The sequence below is a fragment of the Festucalex cinctus genome, chromosome 2 (genome assembly GCF_051991245.1).
Source record: "Festucalex cinctus isolate MCC-2025b chromosome 2, RoL_Fcin_1.0, whole genome shotgun sequence".
Taxonomy (NCBI): Eukaryota; Metazoa; Chordata; class Actinopteri; order Syngnathiformes; family Syngnathidae; genus Festucalex; species Festucalex cinctus.
Genome location: NC_135412.1, coordinates 4,717,562 through 4,724,651, shown reverse-complemented (window position 1 = coordinate 4,724,651; position 7,090 = coordinate 4,717,562). Strand labels below are relative to the sequence as shown.

General features: G+C 40.5%; 1 long non-coding RNA gene across 1 annotated transcript in view; it reads left to right on the top strand.

Annotated features, from left to right (window-relative positions):
- The first annotated feature begins 1,501 nt into the window (after nucleotides 1–1,501).
- Nucleotides 1,502–7,090, top strand: part of LOC144014911 (uncharacterized) — a 34,275-nt gene continuing 28,686 nt past the window's right edge. The window contains exons 1-2 of the long non-coding RNA XR_013282633.1: nucleotides 1,502–2,037; nucleotides 2,129–2,200. This is a non-coding gene — a long non-coding RNA (uncharacterized LOC144014911). The remainder of the gene's footprint in view (nucleotides 2,038–2,128; nucleotides 2,201–7,090) is intronic.

Sequence of the window (7,090 nt, the reverse complement as noted above, 5' to 3'; positions counted from 1 at the left end):
TATCGTGATAATTATCGTATCGTGACCTTCGTATCGTGATATTGTATCGTGATGTTTGGATATCGTTAAATCCCTACATGCGCAGAAGATCCCGCCATCTTGGATCGGTAGCTAATACTAATACTTTACCTAAGAGAAAATAATAAAACAGCTGTTTATTCATTTTGGGAGTGAATGGAGTTGTCAGAAAGCTGGTTTGTAATCTATTAATAAAGTTTGACTGACCTATCTGACTGTTTTGTTGACATTCCCTTTAGCGCAGCACCATCTAATGGATGCATAACGTAACCCCTGCCTCAACTGTAGCGCCTTATATATGGAAAAAGTTTTAAAATATGTCATTCATTGAAGGTGCGCCTTATAGTCGTGAAAATACGGTACTTAAATTAACCCTGTGGCATTCTGGGAAGGTATGCTAACTTTGTAGCATGTAGCCTACAAGTACGTTCAAACATATTTGCGAGCATGTCAAATGTATTTGCGAGTATGTTTGAACATATTTGAGAGTATGTTCGAACATACTCGCCAGCCAAAAATGTTTACTCCACATTGGCAGCTCTACGCTTCCGTAGCCTACACTACTCTTTAAAAAACAAAACAAAACAAAAACCCACCTCTCTCTTTTCAGTGCACTCACTCCCGCACACCACCTCAGCAGTTGTGTGGGAACCTGCGCCTCTGTAACCCCCAAGCGAAGCTGGTGAGAGGCCAAGAAGCCAACACAGACTCAGGAGGCCAAATGCAAGTAGCAGAGAAGCCGCTTGCGCTCCCCGGCTGAGATCAAACATCCTCTCCTGCATAGCTCCGCTCGGCTCGACATGCATGAGCAGCCTTTGTGACCGCACGCAGACATGCATGCTTGCGTAGGTGCGCCAACATGCCAAGGTGTATGCATACTTGCGCACGCGTGTGTGCGTGCGTGTGTTTCTGTGAGGGCAAATCAACAGCAGGATTGTGGGGGTTTGAGAGCAGCACTCATTTGAACATGAGTTCATACTTTAAAAGAATTTACGCTTCAGGCTTTTGAGTCACGTTGCAAAAAAAAGAAAAAAAAAAGAGATGATTGTTAACATTGGAGAAAGGTATTCAAATCAAATGTGTTCTTAAATAAATCTATTCTTTGCAACGATGACCAAACGAGAGAGAATAATAATGAGAAAGAAGTACATTTTACAGATTCTTCTGGCGCTGTGTCATAGCAATTAAGTAAATAAATGAAATGTCCACACAAACGACTATATTGCTAGTCGACTAATCACCAACAATAATCGCGATTAGTCGACTAATCGGATCGGATCGTCAGCCTCCTTAAATCATTGCCCAAAGTCTTTTTCCGACCCTTTTTTCTGCAGAAAACACCAAAACCTGAAACACATTCTGATTATGTATTCATTTTATTTTCATTTCAGGGATATAATTATATATACATAAAGTAATAAACTATCTGTTTGATTAAGGAACTAACTTTTATTAAAGTGCAGTTTGTACCAGAATTCCTTGTGCAATCCAAAAAAGACAATTATTCCGATAGTACATTTGAACTTTTAGCTCAAATACTGTTGCCTTTAACATTTATACCAACAAATGTTGAGTGCATTTGAACATAAAAGAAAAACTAAATAGCAATTAGTAATATGAATACAACATGTAAACAATATAAAAAATACTTTTCAGGCATGCACGTTGATAGCTTCATAATAAAGCCCTCCAATGAAGTGGAACGGAGTCTTTTAGCACTGTAACGTGGCGTTAAGACATCGTTGTCACATTTACTATTTAGCCATAACATCGCTGCGTTCCAGGCCAGGCCTGGCCCTTTAAGTGCTGCAGTGCCGCACTTTGGCGCAGGAGGGCGGTGTTGTTTAGGAAAGAGAAGGAGAGCGGAAGAGCATATGTGTGCGCACGGGATGTCGTTGAGGAGTGCTGAAATACAAGTTTGTGTGAAACAACGAAAACGAGAGTCTGCCTGCTAAGTCGCCATACCATCGGTTAGGAGGTTCCTGGGCAGGAGAAGAGGACTTAACAGCTGTAACCAACGTAGGCACGTTTTATGTGTTAAATACGTAAAGCGTCTCTGTTAACGTCCACGTTCGCACTTAGCTACGCTAACCATCCAAATAACTTACAGTGGCTGAGATGACTGTCCCTCGCCGGCAGAAGGATTCGACAAAAGGTGCTTCCGTCTCAACTGCCGTGAGAGGTAAGGTCTGTCTTGCATATTTTACGCTGAACATTATTCGCTTTAGCGTCTTTGGAGAAATGTTCCCAAACCTTCGAAGTTCGATGTCGGTTAGCCATGAGAGCATAATGTGTACAGTTGGTGCTGACGTCACGTCTGACCCGGATTAATGCACCTGCGCATGTGCGAGTAAGAGCAGGCAGGAGGACGAGCGGCAGGCAGTCAAGCGAGCGGTTGAGGCAGTTTTGGAAGAAAAAACAAATATAAGGTTGATATATATGATGTAAAACTGACTAGTCGACTATTTAAATTAGCCGCCGATGCTTTTGGTCGTCGACGTAGTCACGACTAGTTGACTAATCTTGGCAGCCCTACCACACATCATTCTTTGTACTTTCGAACGCATTGTGATGGTATTTAGCGGCAACCTGCCACCAGGGACTAAACACACGGAGCGCGTGGGCGCATCCTGGCAGAGCTCAACCACACTTCCTCCTTTTGCGCCGCAAAAACATTTCACATATCAAGATACTGCGAATATCGTAAGCCCGTCACACGCTGGCACCTGTTCTGTTTGAATTCTCGAGGAGATTTCGGACGCTCACAACAAATGGACCATCGTGTACAGTTTGTGGCATTCTTGAAAGTCCGCTAATCCTCTTTTATTGCAAGAAAGTCATTTTTATTGAACTTTCATATGCTTGCTTCCCTTGATAGGGTGGGCAAATAGGCTGCATTCCTGAGTGTGCGCACACACACACACGCACACACACGCAGACGGCAGTGCCATTGAGTGCGAAGTGAATCATCGTTCCAGACAATATCTTTGTCAAACATACCAGCCTTGACAACCAGACGCTGGCAGATTTGCAAGAGCCATGGCAACAGTCAATTGTGAATGCTGCGGATGAGAAGAGCGTTTTTGTATTGTACAAAAAAAAATAGTTAGATAATTCTTACCTGACAACAATTGTTTGTGGAGGAGGAGGGAAATTGATGAATGGAATCAAAGAACAGTCTGTCAGTGACTTGCACAGATCATTTTCTATAATAATTCACGTTTTCATGAGACCAAAAGCATTTGAGACATCACATCCATGATAAGTTATCAATAAAGCACTTTTCACAGGCCACATCAAATGGCAAATAATATTTTAATTGACACAAAATTATGAAATCAAATTTCCCACTGTGGTAATATGACCTCATTTAAGTAAGAAAATACCACAAGGAGCAACAATAAAATAAGCAAACTTTGGCTGATGCCTTAGAAGAAGATTGAAAGCCGAATCCGAATGTGATCTTCAAAGTTGAGGCTGATTTCATCTCGAGAGGTCAAACTTCCAAAACATCTAAAGGGTTCGAATCTCGGACGCCTGCTATTGGAACTGACTTCCCATTGATATTTGAACAGTTCAGGTTCATATCTTTTTCCTAAGGTGCTGGCTGCTATGGACATTTGAAAGATGCAAGTAGCAAAACGGTAAAGTTCTTTTTCTCAAAACTAGCGATTTCAACCTTCCAACATTAAAACTGATGTAACTTTGTCAATTTTCCAGCTACATTCATGTATTATATAGCATTTTAAAGGGAATTAAGTGCAGAATTCGAATATATCAATATCTCAATTTTGATATATATATTTTTTGGCACTGAGGACCCTTTTGACAGAGCCGGTCACATATAAATATATGTATAAAATCGTAGGTCCAGTAATCGCTAATACTATTTCATAAGTTGTGCCGCACCTTAAAGGAGGCTGCCATGTTTTGCCGCCATCTTTCTGCAGGTGCTTGTCGCTGAATTGTCGCTATGATTCGGGCTCCTGCCGTTTATTTCCCTCTGCTATGATCTCGCTAGCGTTTACTAGCTTCTCCTGCTAACCGCTTGTTTGAATTTTTGCTAGCCGTTCTTGTTAGCCACTCCAGTGAGGTTTTGATAGCTGCTTTTGTTAGCCGCTCCAGTGAGTTCTTGCTAGTTCTTGCTCACCGGACTGCTCGTTTACTCGCTCGCTCCAAATAATAATTGGGAGGCTACTACAGTTATTGGTGGCAGGCTTGCCAAGTGTGGTCTCTCTGAGGCACGGTAGTGCGGATGCTTTCAAAATCATTACGTTCTATTAATTAACCACTACATGGCACTGAATCCTACACGATGTTCCTTTAACTCATTCACTCCCAGCCATTTTCATGTTCTATTGCTATAAAAATCTGGAACCTACCAAAATAAAGTCTCTTCTTTCATCAGGAAAAAAAAAGTGTATTTGTATCTGTTTTTACATTTTACAGCAATTAGCATTAGAATTAGCTGAGTTTCATCAGTATTCACAAACCTGTTGAAAACACTGGGAAAAAGAGCTTGTTGCAACATGGCCCTGGCTGATCTCTTATACTTTGCTGCCACTTGTTGGCCATTTTTTTCTTTTTTTCTTTGTATAACTACCATTGCTTTAAGCGACCTCTTCAGGTCAAACTACATCAAAGCCTTCATAATGCTCCAGCATACAAAAACCTAAAAAGAAAAAACAACAACAAAAAACAAACAAACGTATAAATACGTTTTTGGGAGTGAATGAGTTAACTTCCATTTATTCCACTGCCTGCAATGCTGACTTTCGGATGATGGGGTCACTTTCCACCGGTTAAACACAAACAGACGCATTAAAAGCAGACAACCATTCACACCTTCACACCTGTACATACTGTGGAAAGAATTCAACATCAGGAATACAGTCCAAGATTTGAACCTGGAGCTCATTCGCAGCGCCGCCAAGCTAAGCAAACATCTTGATGAAAAAATACGGATATAGAAGGAGGAAATGTATGCATGCAGAAGTGACAAAAACACACACATGAGCGCCCACTCTGAGGCCAAGAGTCAGTAAAAGTGGAGTGTGGGTTGGAAGTGGTGAAGAGGAGGATGAGGAAGGCGGGGGAGGCAGGTGATGAAAAAGAAAAGGCAAGCTTGACTGTTTTCAGATGTTACAGCATGTTAAGGCACTGACAAAATATGGAACAAATAGCCAGTAAGTTATTAGTGAAATTGGGAGGTGGAGGTCTTGTTTGTTAAAGTAATAGCGGTGTGCCAATACATCGATTATTAGATTCATTGAGGTTTGACACGTGACGATTAGATTACAATTAATATATGTTCAAAAACGATTATTTTCCATAATAATTACCTAATAATGAAACACTACTGCTACTAAAAGTACAGAAATCTGTGAAAACACAAAGTATTTTGGTTAAAAGAAGTCTTATACATTTCTAAAGGCTCTTTGTGTTTAATATTTTCCAGACAATGTGGAATTCATTCCACCAGAGTAAATCTTATTTTATTGTAATAGAGAAATCTATATTTGAAAAGTACTGCCTTTGAAACAATTTTTTTTGCACCTTCTTGTGAAAAAGGGCAGCGTTGTGTTGTATGGGCATCGTTTCCATCATTCCTGTTGGATCATTTGGAGATTGCAAATAAAAAGTAATGGACATAAATTGCTTTGGCTACTTTAATGAATAAATACTGACAAATACAAGTATACTTTAAAAGTATGAAGTAGCCACAAAGTAAGAAAAAAAAATCGGCAAAAAAAGATGCATTGAAAATCGTGACTCAACTCAACTCAACTTTATTTATAAATCGCTTTAAGAACAGGCATTGCTGTATACAAAGCGATTATTTTATGAAGGTGTCGATATATTTGTTTTACCTTGCAAAATTCATTTCAAATCCAACTTTTATTTTTAATTCCAGTGCATCTTCGATAGTCAAGGTACCAATGTCACCATTGTGGAGTTTGGCTTTCAATTGTCAAACACCCACTCACACACAAACACACCTCCGCACCCCCCCCGCACGCACACTGCCTCACTCTCTTTTGCAACAGTCAGGAGCATCACCCATCAAGCACCACTGTTGCCACAGTGATGGCTGAGGAGCAACCATGGGTGGGTGGTGGTGCCCGGCAGCGATCACTTTAAAGGGCTCTCATTGGACTCTCCACGGCTACCCATAATTCTTTGCTGGCTTGCTTTGACTCAACACCCATACACTTCCCTTCCAACTGTTTGGCCAACCGCCAAAGATGGCATCATTTGCATGAATTTTGATATTTATGTGGGTATGCAGAGAGAGTCACGACAAATTAATGGCACATGATCATGACGCAGTGTGTAGTCTGTGTAAACGTGTGTACTGTATGTCAGTGGAGAGCATTGAGTTTTTGGAGTGGACATGTTGAAGACTCACAGAAGATTTTTGGGGTATTTTTATTATTAATTTCAATATTAAATATTATTTTATACCGCTGTGTAGGTATAAAATTAAAGCGGAGATATTCAGGACTGACGCAGGTTTATACGCACACACTGTAATGTAACCAGTTCCGTGGTGTATGAAAAAACAAAATCACAATTTGCCAGTTCGTTGGAATTTACAGTATTCGGAACTGGCTCGCGCCTATGACGTAAACTGAACCCAGAGAAGGGAAAAAATGACATCGCAGAAAAGCCGCAAGAGGTTCACGGAACTAACACAATTGATTTCTCATTGTGTATGCACGAAACAAACTGTCGACTTGTCCGCTCCCCGCGAGGAAAACAGCACAAAATATACAGGAATTTAAGACCAAAACAGTAGAACTACGGTATTGTATTTTAGAGGACACTGACAGGAATATTTTCAATGATTTTATTTTTGAATCGCCACTGCTGTATGTACATATGTACAGATACATTCCTGACCATTTGTTTCCTATCCTTAATGCTGCCCTTCATCATGAAGCAAATATACATGTGACTTGAAAAAGACGTCATGTATTGTTGGACATGCGAGTCCTTCGTGGTTTACAAATGTCAGATCCAGCATTTTCTCACTTTTGTCCTGACCTGAATGTAGTTTTATTACCAACAT